This window comes from Rattus rattus, chromosome 5 (assembly GCF_011064425.1).
Source record: "Rattus rattus isolate New Zealand chromosome 5, Rrattus_CSIRO_v1, whole genome shotgun sequence".
Classification (NCBI taxonomy): Eukaryota; Metazoa; Chordata; class Mammalia; order Rodentia; family Muridae; genus Rattus; species Rattus rattus.
In genome coordinates this window covers 83856110-83871219 of record NC_046158.1, presented here as the reverse complement: position 1 = coordinate 83871219, position 15110 = coordinate 83856110, and the positions used below count along the sequence as shown (strand labels likewise).

Here is a 15110-nt window from a genome sequence, read left to right as displayed (position 1 = left end):
TTCTGCCTTCCACAGATTTCAACCACTTAAGAACCTAATCTGTGCCTCCTCAGCTAGTAATCAACCAGTGCTTTCTTGATGACAGACACAAGGGGATTGGGTGATAGCTTAGTCAACAAAATGCTTCTCTAGCATGCCACCACTCCCTGAGTTCTAGCTATAGAACAACATAAAATGAACTGTGGTACTGCACACTTGTGATCTCAGCACTCAGCAGGTAGAGATGTCGCTCATAAAGTGAAGGTCATCTTTAGGTAACAGAGTCTGAGGGCAGCCTATGCTATAAGAGACCCTTTCTCAAAAACAGAACAATCAATCAAAAAGATATAAATATTTATTCTGTTCTTTCTCTTGTCTCAAAATTGGCAATAGTATAAATGTTGGTCAGTCAGCACAGGCTTTAAATAAAAGATAATTCATTTAAATAATAGATGATTAAAATACAAAATCCAAAGTATGTTAATAAAGAACAAACTAATGGAAAGATTTCAACAATTGAATCAATGTGTATAAAAGCATATGTATCCTAGCCTGTCCTTGAACTCACAATACCCTTCTTCAGCTTTCAAAGTACTAGTGTTTCAATTATGCACCAGCTACCACCATGCCCAGCTTGACCATGCTTTGTTTTTTGGTTTTTATTTTGTTTTACTGAAACAGGGTCTCATTATGCAGCCTTGGCTGGACTAGAATTCACTACTGTAGAATAGGCTGACCCTAGACTCGAAAGAGATCTGCTTGTTTCTCTGCTTCCCAAGTGCTGGGATCAAAGGTGTGCATCACCATGCCCAGCTGCCTGATACTTTTAAAGATTTGTTTTTAATGTATGAGTATTGCGTTTTGTCTCCATGTTAGAATGCACACATGCATACAGGTGGTCATGGAGACCAGAACTGGGCATTGGATCCACTACAGCTGCTTCCAGGCCATGGTGAGCTCTTAGCCACGGAGCCGTCCCTTTAGCCCCCAGCCTGATATTGTTCAGAAGGGAGCAGTGCTAATGAGACAAGCCGGGGAAGACTTTACTGACACACTTTAAAAGCTTTTTGGTCTTTGCAATTACAGTGAGAGCAGGCTAGCCTCTAACCCATACATTGCTTCAGTAATGCAAATAAAAACCACAGTTACATCAAACAACACAAGAAAGAAGTTTACAGCAGTTCTATACTAAAGTATGAACAGGAAAAGATAGCAGAGTACAATATGTTTTTAAAAGCTATAATAACTATCTATAATGAAAATACTCTAATAAGCAATGTTTCACAAATTCTGAATTCCAATTATTTTTGTGTTCTTTCCTATGACCAACATTTGCTAAGCAGATTGTTTTTCTTTTGAGACTGTTGAGTGTGCAGTGCTCACTTCCTGAACCATGATAAACGCTAATCTCAGGGCTGGGGAAAGGATCCAGCGTGCAGTTCTTGGCTACATGCACTGAGGTCTGGTTAAGTGCCTCCTTTTTAGAACAAGCAACAAATGCAACAGCCCATGGTCTATGGGTATCCACTTAGCACAGCAGCTTTGCAAGGAAAGCCACAGGTGATGTGTTTCTTGATTCAAGTGAAATCTGATGAGAGCTTAAATATCAGGTAACACATACACTAAACTGTACTCATTTGATTAAGCAAAGAATACCTAATTGAAAGTTTTTTACTAAAAAATATGATATATTGATTTTCCAGATGTTTCAAAACAGAAAATCTTAAGAAATTGTTTTTGAGCTAACCCTTATTTAGTATAAATCTTATACTTTACAAGCAAAAGCATAGGTATACATTGACCCTATCTATAGTTTATGCATAATGTTTCTAATAAGTGCATTAAAACATGAAGGTGGGGTTGGGGATTTAGCTCAGGGGTTGGGGATTTAGCTCAGTGGTAGGCGCTTGCCTAGCAAGTGCAAGGCCCTGAGTTCAGTCCCCAGCTCTGGGAGTGGGGGTGGGGGGGGGGTGGGGGTGGGGACAAACCAAAAAAAAAAAAAACCATGAAGGCAAGAAGAGGATTGTGCTTTAGAAATCCCCCTTTTTTTGCACATTTTTTCCCTTGTAATATACAGGAAACAGACACATCTGAAGCAGCCATTCAGATCAGGCCACTTCCTTTCCTTTGCAGCAAATGGAAATGGGAGTGACACAGCGAGGACACTTCACTCTCAAAAGCATTTCATCTATGTACAGTTTTAAATATCTGGGTTTTTAAAATCTAAGAACAATATGCTTAATACCTTGCATTAATAAAAGAGAGAGACTCCACATAATGAATGTAGACTCAGAAGGTGTCATTTAATCTAATTACTATGTTACTGTTTTACAAGGAAACAGTATTGAGTCAAATATCTACACCTGTGTGTATGTAAAGCATATTCTGTTGCTTGATTATGACTTAGACATCAAAAAATGCAGCCACGGTATGTACTCTGTACAGAAACAAAGTAATTTACTACTAATACTATTCTAGCTGAGCATGGTGGCACCTGGATAATGAGGAGGGATTGCTATAGGTTCTAAGGTAGCCAAGGTCACGAACTGAATTCCAGGCCAGCTTGAACTACAGTGCGACACTAACCAAAAATATCAAATGCAAAAAGACAACAAAATTTAAATACAGCAATACATACTAAATTCTGAGGTTTTTCGTTCTTTGGGGAAAAAAAACTTTAAATACTTGGCAAATCAGATGTACATTATAAAAAATATACATGCAGATACACTTCTGATTTTAGGTGTTGGGGGTAGTCTGAGAGGTGAGAAAATACCTCTCTCTATGTACCCACGGCTGCCCTGGAATTAACTATGTATACACCAGGCTGGCCTCAAATTAGGTATGCACTACCATGGCAGCTGTATTCTCAGAAAAAGAAAAGAAAAAAAAAATAGATTTGTGTTTTGCCTGCATGTATGCCTGTAGCCGTAGAGATCAGAAGAGGGCTCATTATTCCCTGGAACTGGAGTTACAGATGGTTAGGAACTACCATGTAGGTGGTGGAAATTGAACCAAGGTCCTCTGCAAGAGCAGCTGGTGCTCTTAATTGCTTAGCCATTTCTTCAACTATTCTTGCCATGTCATCTAATCTTTCCAAAGCCCAAGCTCACTTTGGTATGAGTTTATTGCAAGGAATTTTTTTTCATTCTATTCAGGTTCCTATTTTACCTGTGTAGGATTTGGTTAGGAAACAAGTTTATATAGAAACTGAAGGTCAGCAGTAGGAAAAAGTGCACTCTCTTAAAAGCGGAAATGATTAAAGGTGACTGAGTAGGTCTGTTGTATTGATAGTATTTGTTCATTATTTACAAAGGCATTCCGCATGTTCTTGATAGATATCCCTCCTTGTGTCTTATTCATCAAAGCATAATTCTCATAAATCTTTCTAATTATTTAGAATGAAAGCTTTGTGAATACAAAATAGTAAATGATGGGAATGATGGGAATGGATGACAAATAACAGTTGTTGTTCTGAGTCAGAATTTACTCCATAGCCCATACTAGCTTCAAACTGACAGTGCTTCTGCCTCAGTTTCCCAAGTGCTGCAATTACAGATACATGCCTCTACCCTTAGCTCAGGTGATATTTTTAAATCTATGTATATTTTTTAATTAAAATATAATTAAATCATTCCCCCTTCCCTTTCTTCCCCCAGCCCCTCCCCTTGTCCCTCTTAATCACTTTCAAATTGATGGCCTCTTTATTATTGTTACACATATATAGATGCACATCCACATAAATGCAGTCTGCTGCATTTTTGATGTTTGTGTGTATATGATTTCAGGGCTGAGCACTCTGTATTGGATAATTGTAGGAGAAGCTGATACTAAAATCTGGTTCCCTAATTGGTTCTTGGTTTGGTCAATAAGGAAGGCAGAAGTCGATTGCTGGACGAAGGGTAAAGGTCGAACTTCCAGGTCCCAGGAGGAAGAGAAGAGGCACAGCGAAAAAAGTTGTCTTTTGACCAGATTTTCAAACAAGTAGCATGAACAACCACGTAAGACTCCGTGGCACCGTCTGTCAGGCCTGCAGCCTGTCCTGCAAGCAGGGCCAAGGAAGTGGCTGGAGCTGGCTGATACCTGGTAAGATTAGGGCAGGAGACACACTGCTCAGCAGCTGTGCTATCTGGCTAGTTTAAAACAATAAAGCTACTAGTGTTTTCCATCCAAGGGGCAAAGGTGGGCAGAAAAAGAAGGCAACTGGGGTGGTAGCTGGCAGCTTAGCAGAGATAGCCAGGAGTAAAAAAGAAAAGCCAAGAAGGAGCTGGTAGAATGCCAACAGTAGCTCCAGGCTTTCCTGGAGCCCGGAGAGGTCTGAACACGGGCTGAGCTCATGGGAAGGCAGGAATGTGTTTTTTAAAATGTACATGCAACAGATAATCAATCAGGGGGATCATCCTTGACCTGACTCTCCCTCAGAAGTCATTAGTTGCCTGTGGTTTGTCTAGGACTGAACATCCAGCATGTCTACAGAGGAATATCCCTGAGATTTCCCCCTTCCATATTAACAAGCCTATTGATATTGTCAATGTTTAGGTCTCTTTTTATGTAACCATTTCTAGGAGACACAGTTTCATTGCAGACTCCCTGGTCTTCTGGCTCTTAAACTGTTTTGCATCTCCTTCTACAATGTTCCCCAAGCCTCAGGGTAGAGGGATTATGAGGCTTGGTTCCCTATGATCCCTTGATCTCTGCATTGTATCTAGTTGTGTGTCTTTGTTTGTTGGTTTGTTTTAGTCTTCATTTGATGTCAACAGAAGCTTCTTCCATAATAAGCCGAGCTCCACTTCTCTGTGAGTATAAGGGCATCGTTTAGAATGTAGGAATGGTGTAGAAGGTTCTCATCTAAGATCTGCGACCTCACTGGGCCCAGGCAGTTGGTTCAGTTTCCAGTACCAGGCATGATCCCCCTCCCCACCCCTACCCCAGCCCTGCTGAGTCAACCTTAAGAATGACTAGGGAGCTGTCGGTTACTGCAGACACATTATCAGTGTCAGGAGACATTTTTTATGATGATGTATAAAACAGTAGATGAACGGTTTAAAAACTAGGGTTGATCCTATAGCACTGAGAGCAATAAAATACTGTGCTGACTTTGAGATCATGAAAACAAACTGAATATTTAATATAAATACAATGTATCTTAAGACTATTAGTAAATTACTGTAACTTTTCTTTATTGTCGATATTATCATTCATATAGGCAATGAAATATGATCATATTCAGTCCCATTTCCCTGATTCCAAGTTCCCTGATATGTTTAAACACATCTCTCTCCTAACTTCATGTCACTGTGGAGGATAACTCACTAAATCCAATGTGCTTATCCATATCTGCATACGCTTGGGGCATCCCACTGGAGCACAGAAAACTTCAAGTGGCCACACTCTCACAAAAGAATTATCCTTCTCCCGAGCTGTCATCTGCCCATAACTCCATGGTAGAGCATGAGGTCTGGAGATAATCTAGCACACCTATGCCATGGGTTCGGCTGGACTAATTCTGCACAGGTCTTACAATGGTAGCCATGACCAACACCAGCATATCAGCACTCCTCCCCACCTTCTGTCTTGTATTCTTATCTTTGGAGTTTTAGTAAATGCTTACGTTCGTGCAAAAATTGTGTGTATCTTCTAATCTAAAATTAGTCTCTTCTCCCCCAGGACCATTTAACCTTTCGCTAAAGCTAGTAACTTGAATATTAATTTGAAGCCCTTTGGTTTCCCTTTCTTCCCAAGTCCAATCTGATCTTGGTATTTTCTCAGTATTTCTGTGATATTGTTACTACTTTCCATTTTCCATGTTATTACTCATTAGACTTCTTTTACAGCCTATTAAACAGGTCCCCACCTTCAGAAATTCCCACTGCAAACAGTCTTTTGAAAGTCTACATTAATACCAGAATGATCTTGTATAAATCAAGTCTCTTCCTGTTAGTCTTCTGCACAAGGAACTGCATTTGTCTTTTCATTGTCATCTCTATCATGGCGCTCTGTCCTCCCTGCCGCCCTCCTGCCCCCACCCCCACCCCTCAGAAATTGCTTTTGGCGTCTTAAGAGCAATGCTGCTCTGTTTGTTTTCTCCTAGGTCTCACGAAGGCTGTACTCAAAGTGTTCTCTTTCGTTCTACCCTTCTGTCCTCTCTTCTAAGTTCAGTGACCTGGCAGCGCCTGAGGCAGTCTAGTAAGGCAGCACCAGTACTGGTTAGTGCCAGGAGTCTGTGTGTGTGTGTGTGTGTGTGTGTGTGTGTGTGTCTGTGTATCCCCAGAGCTACTTTGACTTTCTTTAAAAGGGAAATCAGGTCAAATTTCAAGTCTTTTCAAATGTAGATACAAGAAGCAGATGAGAATTTTCAGTCCCACCTTAGATATCTAAATTATTCCTCTGTAGCTGTATTTTCTTTACACTGCTTGGCTGTCTTGTCCTGTTAGTTTTCTGTGCATGTTTGGCAGTGATACAAGCACTACTGCGTCACATATAGTGATGTGTTATTCTTTTCTCTAAAGGAACGGGAGAAAACCCTTTCACCTATCTGGGTTCCTAGTACAATGACACGAAATGCCAATATTTTCTCCCTAATTTTCTATGTGCAACCACTTTAAAATATGCACATTTATTTTTATGTTCTTCTCCTTAGCCATTCTTATTCTAGGTAGAAAACAGTTTAATATATAGTGAGAATACTTTTATAGGTTAAGATTCTGGGTCACAGAAACTACATGTAACCTGTCAAAATTTAATTTTCTAAGGAAGCAGGACAAGAACTCCATTAGTTGTTTCTTCCAAGACATTTGAACCTGCTCTGTCTTGGCAACAGTCATTATTTTTCCCTAGCAGACAATAGGGGCCACCTGACAGGTGAGAGAGCATTTCTCTTTAATCACAACAGAGTTTGGTGTGGGTTCAGCATGTCTTTTGAACAGCTGTGTACAAATTCAGTCTTTATTTTTTTCTCAATTATATTTAGGCAACATTAAAGTAAAGAAGCATCAATTAACTTATACACTGAAATACACATATTACTGTACTCGATTAGTTCTCTCTAGATTTTCACCAATACTATTATTACTGTCTAACTGTAAATCACTGAAATACTCCTAGTGTTCAATATGCATTAATTTCAGAACAGCTTTTTAATCTTCAACCACAGATGCTGATCTTCATAAACATATTTTTAGACATATAAGAATAGGACTATAGGGCTGGAGAGATGGCTCAGTGGTTAAGAGCACTGGTTGCTCTTCCAGAGGCCCAGAATTCAGTTCCCAGCATGGACATGGTGGCTCACAGCCATCTGTAATGGGATCTGATTTCCTCTTCTGTTGTGCAGATATACAGGAAGATAGAGCATTCATATACATATTATAAATAAGTCTTTTAAAAGAAGACTATAAAACAAAATTCTAAAATAATTGTTAAGTTTAAACTACTGTGAAAGTGTTCAGGAGAAGGCACTGAAATGAGAGGCCTAAAAGATGATTCTTTACTGTTAACATCTACATGAAAACACTTCAGACTAGTAAACTATTAATGATATTTACCTTCTGAACTGTGTTAGCTATAGGAAGAGCGAGCCATGTGACCACCTCCGTAGTGAATTTCACTTAACAAGAGAGTAAACATAATCTTCCATACAGCTGCAATTAAGGCATTAGTAGCGTGCTATGATTGATTACCTGGAGCTGTTGCTGAGGAATGGATGTGTGGTGCAGCTTTTATCACCAGAGTTTGCAAAAAAAAAAGCAAGTCCCTTCCTTAGATATAGTGTAGTAAGTGACATTATTAGGTAGTCCTTCTATCTAAATGACCGAGGATTTAGTGTATCAGCAACTTACAATAAACAAGCCCTTTCGCCTGATAATTCCTCGCCCCACACAGAAGTACTTTTTCTGTTAATAATATATCTGGTAATACAAGACCAGATGGTTGCAACATTTAGCAAAGGCAAATGACACTTAAACAAACAGAAAACCAGCATTAGGATATTCAGGGGTTTCAACTGAATCCAAAACATACAGTCTACATTAAAGGACTATTAGCATTAACTATATAAAGTGGCCATTTTCCAATGCTATCTAATTGGTGAGGCTGTTTTGCACATTGTCAGTTTAGTTTAAATATTTCCTAGTATACTATACCAAAATTCAGCTTCCTTCCTGCTGTGCAGTTGCATTTTCAACACAAGTCCACCAATGCATCCTGAGTACATTTAATTAGCTCTTTCTGAAAAACAGAATTCTCTTTTATTTTTACCAGTAACGAAAATATTGACATGCCTAGGTTTGAGAAAAAAAGGGGCACAAGTAACATAACATTCCTTATTCAGCTTCTGTAACTGAATCCTAATTGTACATTACAATTTGGTGAGGATATTTTCTGTGTACAATACTAGAATCTGTGTTATCAAAGACAACCAAACCAAAAAGTTTTGCCTCTTTTTCTTTTTTTAATAACTTTAAATTAAACATGAAAACACATACATTCTTAATTTTTTCATTCATTAATTAATTTACTCACTTTTCCCAGGCCCCCTCCTTCCTCTCTTCCCACTCACCCCCCTCCCCCCTTTTCCCCTCCTCCAAGAAGTCCATGAGTACCAGCCCCCCCCCCCCAGCACACATCCTCTCTCACTGAGGTCAGACAAGGCGTCCCAGCAACAATAAAAAGCTCTCTAGATCACAATCTCAGAAATGTCCTGAAGTTTGCATAAACACGCATAAGATGTTATGGTTGAGATGTTGAAGCTCTGCTTGGACTATTTAAATATGGAGGACAGCAAGATGGCTCAGAAGATACAGGCCCATGCTGCCATGCCTGGGTTTCATCCTGGAACTCACATGGTGAGATGACAGAACTGAGCCTACAAGCTGTCCGGAGACACACACACTAAATAAGTGCAGCAGTATTTTTTAAGAAGTGAAAGGGTTCATAGTTTTACACAACTGCTGGAAATTAGAAGTTTTCAGTTAAAGGACAAGTTTACATACCACAGGCAACAACTTGACCTTTTAGAAATCTGCCAACCAACCAAAGATCAAAAGAACAAAGTACCATAGTGGGTAAATAAGTCTAAAAGGCACATTCGTGCACTTCAACTCAAACGTAGAAAGCTTCATTACCACACACCCTAATGAGTAGGCCCTGATTGCACAAGGGTAATTCAGCTGCCACCATACCAACCCATTATAGACTTTCTAAGGCATCAAATCTTTAAAAATGAGACCAATGTAGGTCATATAGAATTCAATTTCACCTTCTCTTTATGTGTAATTTAAACCAAGTTCAATATACATAAACATTAGATAAGTAAACGAATAAGTAAGATGTAACTCAATCAGAGCCATGCGATTTTTGGTGTGCTCATTTAACATTCTAAAGCTTACAATCCAATCCAAATTGATCTGGTTATGAAAACATTTAATTGGCATTTGTTCTGACACATACCAACAGAAATTCTAATATTCTCAACTTCCATCTGTCATTCTGTGAGGTCCTAGCCCAGCTTTTTAGTGTTCAGTGAAGATCAGACCAAACCAAGATTAGCAGTAACATGGTGTTATGAGCTATAGAAAAAGCTACATTTCTGAAAGCTACATCATCCACTCTACAATAGAAACTAATGATAAAACTAGACTAGAAGTTAAACAGAAGTAGAGCATGACCTACTCATGGTACATTTTTCCAGCCTTCAAACATTTTGAAAATATCCAGGTGTAGCACTACATATCTAAGAGCCTTACACTTGGGTGTGTCAGCAGGAGTAGCAGGAGTTTTAAGACTAACCTTGGTTGTAAAACAAGTTCAAAGCCAGTATAGGCTAAATGAGTCCCTGTCTTTTGAGGAGTGAGGGGGTTGTTATTATTGTTACTTTTTGGTTTTGAGAGAGGGTCTCACGTATTCTATATGGCCAAGGCTGACATTCGACCTCCTGCTTCTACCTCTGAAGATGGAGGTTTAGACGCATGAGCAAACATGACTAGTGTGACCCTATGTTAAAAACAAAACAAACAATATCAAATCCCTACTGTTCTGATAGATGCTAACAGATGTGAAATTATACTTACATACTGAGAATTAGCAAGAATCATACGACTTCTCTGGCATTAAAACCTTATCTAGAGTAGGCATCAGCAAAATTCTGGTAAGAGTTAGAGAATAAATAGCTGAGAGCCTGCACAATATTGTCTTTGTCAACTGCTCAATTCTGCTATTCTGGTGAAGATGAACAGACAATATAAATGAATGAGCACCACTATGTTCCAATAAAGCTCTAATTACCAGAAAGGCAGCAGGGGAAGGAAAGGTGGGCTTTGTAGACATTGCTAAGGCTGATCTACTGTCTCAGGAGAGGGAACCCGAGAGTCTTTGAGAATGACAGCTGGTCTTAAAAGGCATCAGCAGCTAGAAGGATGGACTTGGTTACTGTTTGGGGACTACCCCATGAAGGAACAGAAAAGCAAGAACATGGGAAGAATTTTAAAGGTGCAGTTCAGAAATCATTGCAACAGCAACAGCAACAGCAACAGCAACAGCAACAGCAACAGCAACAAAGGTCAGCTCGTCTTGTCTGAGCATGGTGGCAGTGACAGTGTCAAGACGCGATCTGAATTTGGTTATCCTTAGAAGTTATAGCCAAAAGTTTCTAATGGATTTCACAGTAAGGTGAAAGAAGAAGACTCAAGGATGAGGCCAAACTTCATGGCTTGCAAAGGCAGAAAATATAGTGTGATATGTAGGAGGAGGCACCCACTGGGCCAAGAAAATAAAGATTTTAGTTTCTTAAATATGGAGTTTGAGAGGACTAGATGAGTAGTGAGAATTTTGGTATCTTTAAAAACACAGAAATGTTATGTGAATATGTTTTTGTTTTATCCCAGGTATGGGATACCGGGCTACTTCAGACTGTCCACAGCAGCTGACTATGATTGTCTGATGCTCTGGCAGGAGTATGACTCTGCCGGCTGAACATAGTCTGTTTAAAATTCTGAGAACTCTCCAGAGAGTATAGAAGTGTCAGAGCCCCAAGAAAGATGGCGGCTGTTGTTCCTGCTGCTTGCTGAATTACTAGCTGGAGATATACTGACCAAGAAGATTGAATTTGCCCCAAGGAACTTGATGCCCTAATAAGCAGGAAGCATAGTCTACCAATGTGGATACCCTTTTCCCCTCTACCTAGTGTTGAGGGGTTGGAAGGCATAAGGGTGGAGAGGGATGGTAGAAAGAAGAACCCTATAAAGGAGCCCAAAAGTCTGACTATGGGATATGGGATTCTGAAGCTCAGAAAAGAGATTGTATTTTATATAAATCTGAAAGCAAACACAGGAAGAACAAGAATTCCTAGCCAGCCTCTCCTCTGAAAGGCTGTCCTGAGCCAGCAAAGACCCCTTCTCAAAAATAAATCCATTACTATGCCACACAGCATATCCTAGGTGCCACTGACAATGTGGTGTTTTGCTAGCTGAGCCACCTACATAATAGGAGAAATGGTTTTGCGGCCAATTGAAAACACTTCATACTGATACCTTTACTGTGAAGTTCAACTGACATAAATAGGAATGGTTTTCCTAAAGGAATGCATAGGTAAAATAAGAAAACTATTTTACTCTCAAGGTAGCCAAGGGAGCAATACTCTTAAAGGGCCAACCATCACAAGCAGCCTGGGGTATGTTTTCAGAGTATTCTAAAACAACTGCTGTTAGAAATCACCTGATCAATGGGACACACTTGCTAAAGTGGTTCTGTAATAGCTGTTCAATTTCTGAGACATAAAAAAACTGAGCCAAGAAAACCTCAAAAAACATTGGCTTCTGGGGTTGGAAAGTTGGTGTGGCACCCATAGTAAGCAATTCACAAGCACCTGCAACTGTAGCTCCAGAGGACCCCACTCCCTCTTCTGGCCTCCTCAGAGACCGTTACATACACAGCACACAATCACAGTCAAAGAAGTAAAATTCTAAACACAAGGAACCTAGCTTCTTGAACAACTAATACTATTCCTGACCAGAAATAATTGCCTTTCTTTTTTAAAATAGCAAAGATGAATACATTGAAGAAAAAGAATAATTTGATGAGATGAAAGTTGAAATAATAGGTAAGTCAAGCCTATTCTGAGAGATGTAATGACCTGGAGGAAAATATATATCTGGAGACAAGCTCCTTCTGCTTGAAACAAGAGGTCTATTTAACTTCGCCATTATGTAATTTTCTTACCAGACAAATGCTACTACTATTTACTTAACTGGTCTGCAATTGTGGTGACTAAAAGAGTTTGCCATTCTACAAAGTTTATCTCAGTTGTGTACCCTGCACTGCAAACATCAAAATCAATGGAACAGTCCTGGGAAAACAATGGCAGTGGCCTCTAACTTGCTCATTCATTGCACATATAAAATTTGATGAACATTTTCTTTCAATAGAATATTCAAGAAGTTCACATTTTATAATTCCCTGGTTGTCTTCTCTGATTACTCAGAGCAAGGCTTTTGATGCAAACCTTTAGCCCTGATATTCCTAGTCTGCTGATTCTAACAGAGAGACCAGCACACAGAAATTGAGGTATTTATGTACATAATAAGGATTTCTTTTTTGTCCTGACTCTTGACAAAACGACTTCTAATCTGAAGTAGATTCTTTTTTGCTAAAACAACTTAGATACCACTAGAATACCTCATGGTATGAGAATAGTCATGTGAGGATAAAAGCATATGACATATTGACAATTCTGAAGAATAAAAGATACAATGTTCATAAAGAAAGCCACAGTAGAGAAACGAATTACCTGACATCAGGCTATCATCTTCACATCACCACTATCAGCTAGCAATTACTCTGTGTCTAGATCTATAGCAATATATGTCAAAAATAATTTACATAGCTGAGCCAGACTCCATTTTCAAAGGTACATAATAGACTAATAAACTATTGGGCAAACTCTCTTAATAGAGTAATCAAGCCATCAAGGTTTAAAATGAATGAACAATGATGAAGACAAACTTCAATTATTAGCTTATTTTATGGAAGAATAGAGGTGAGCTTGGTTAACAGACATTTGTATTATAAGTTCTAGTTATCAAAGAGAGTATACGCCGAGTAGAGACAGGGCCATCACATCTTTTCCCATAGGCTGTATGACAATAGCCGTGTAACTGGAGAAAACTAACACAGTACATCTGCTTGTTATTCCTCAGTCCTACTCCCTCTGCATTCTTCTGTGTGTAAAAGATAAGTGGATTACATGCACCTTTTATTCTAAATGCTTAAAGGGTTAAAGAGACTAAGCCTTCAGTTGTTTTTGCTACAGTTGTTAACTAAGGAAAGGAAGAACTTTCAAAAGCAAGAATCTATACTGTGTCTAGAGAGTTCATGCCTGTAATCCTAGGTCCCCAAAAGGCTGAGTCAGCAAGACTGCAAAGTTGAAGGAATCGTGGGCAGCCTAGTTGCAAGGGGAATATCATACTGCCTTTAGGTATCTGTTCCCTCAGCCTGCTCTGGTCTAGCAGAGTTCCTCCATTGTTCTTGGTTTTCTATGGTCCTCCATTCTGACTACTGTAAGGCAGGGTCCTGCTATGTCACCTTGAACTCACTCTGGAGATCCTCCTGAGTGCTGGGTCATCTATGTGCTACCACACCCAGTGATGACATTTTTGAGATGCACTAGTCAACTGTATCCTAGAACCCTCTCAACCCATAATTTGATGTTTTGTCTTGATTATATTAAGTTGCTTTGTTATTATTGTTTTGTCATGTGCCCTTCTCTGTGTTTTAATCTACATTTTATTGGTATGTCTTGGTACAGATGAAGGTTAACCTTGACCACTGGTGGAGATGGTGTTTAATTGGTTTCCTTCTACATGAAATTACTACTATTTCTTATGTAATAAATATCTCCTGACAGACATTTTAAGACTATGTAAATATATAGTTTCTCTTCAAATTGAGGTGATTCTACAGGATTTTATAAAAAACTAAAATATGTGAAATATTATCATAAAAAAGCTATTGCTGTTTTTAATATACTTAAACTCTACTTGATGAAATATTTTCTTAAATTCAAGTACAAAAAAACTCTTTCTCCAAGCAACATTACTGACTGGTCAAGCAAGATGTGCCCACTGGCGTATGCATGCACATATTATGGAGGCAGCTAACTGCTTTCTAACTGAATTTGGGGTCTGCTCCCCAGGAAGAAATCACTTCTTTCTGGTACTGTCACCTTGATCAAAAGCCCGAGACTTAGAAGGTCATGGCATAATGTGGAAATGACAGTTGTTATTGCTAAATGGATGATATACCTGTTAAATTACCTCCAACTTTTTTGTTTGTTTGCCCACAAAGTAATTATGCTTATGCCCTCTGTTGGTTGGCACAAGAGAAGGACTTTCAATTGAGAAGGAATGTATCCATAGGCAAGTCTACTAGGCATTTTATTGATTGACTGGTGTGGAAGGGTCCAGGCAACTGGGGGTGGTGCTAACCCTGGGTAAGTAGTCCTAAGTTATATATAAAAGCTGGGTGAGCAAGCCATGACGTGTGAGCCAGTAAGCAGTGCTCTTTTATGCATATTTCAGTTCCTCCCTGAAAGTTCCTGCCTTGACTTCCCTCAGTGATGGAGTGTGCCCTGGGAGTTGTCAGCTGAAATGACACATTTCTTCCCAAGTTGCTTTTGCTCATGCTGTTTTATCACATCACTGTCAGCTCTGATCAGAGGCTTCTTTTCTCGGTGGTGACTAAAGAGAGTCACAGCTCATCATGGCACTGAGGATAAGTGAACATGTTAAATGTTCAAACATAAGTGAGACATCTATATCATCCCCTCTTGGACTCATTGAATAGAAGGCAGCAAGAATGTTAGAACAGAGAATGGGGTGGAGTGCTATGGAACACCATTTTCTGGATATCACATGGCTATTCACTCTTGAACTTGCAAAAGTTCTAACTACCTGATGAGACCTGCTCAAAATTGGGTCCATCAATAGATAGCCTGTCATAAAGGGGGTAGGATGTCAAAATACCTGATCTTACCTAAGAGCTATTGCAGTCAGCTAATGATGTGTGGAGTAGTAGTGGGAGGAGATATTTCTTTAGTGGTGCCTACTGATGGAATAACTTTGTATCCATCCATTCTCTTA

The 15110-nt window shown here is 39.3% G+C and overlaps 1 protein-coding gene across 1 annotated transcript in view; it reads right to left on the bottom strand.

Moving 5' to 3' along the window:
- Immp1l (inner mitochondrial membrane peptidase subunit 1) overlaps positions 1–15110 on the bottom strand; it is a 28550-nt gene that overhangs the window by 6875 nt on the left and 6565 nt on the right. The gene's annotated exons all lie outside the window — the stretch shown is intronic.